A 370-nucleotide genomic window follows, 5' to 3' on the forward strand; every position below is an offset into this window, starting at 1 on the left:
TTTCTTCCGCCTTGAAAAAACATAAATTAAAGAAACATTAGAAATTAGAAGAAATGCACAAAAAATAAAATTTCAAAACTTAAATAATTGAAGAAAAATGGGCTGAACTTACCATTCGATCCCCCAGAGTGGCAATAGATTGGGGGTCCAAGTTATGCTTGAAGACGCCCTTCCCTTTACGGTCGCTCCTGCGGTTGGTGGAGTTGGTGGAAGAAGTTTCTTTCGTCTCTTCCTTTTCCCAATGCGCACACAAATCCGTCCAGACCGTGTTGTTTATTGACTTTGGGACCTTTTAATAAAAAAAAAAAGAAAATAGTTTAATAAATTAAAAAATACTTTAATAAATTAAAAAATTGTTTAATAAATTAAA

Source organism: Brassica oleracea, chromosome C6 (genome assembly GCF_000695525.1).
Source record: "Brassica oleracea var. oleracea cultivar TO1000 chromosome C6, BOL, whole genome shotgun sequence".
NCBI lineage: Eukaryota > Viridiplantae > Streptophyta > Magnoliopsida > Brassicales > Brassicaceae > Brassica > Brassica oleracea.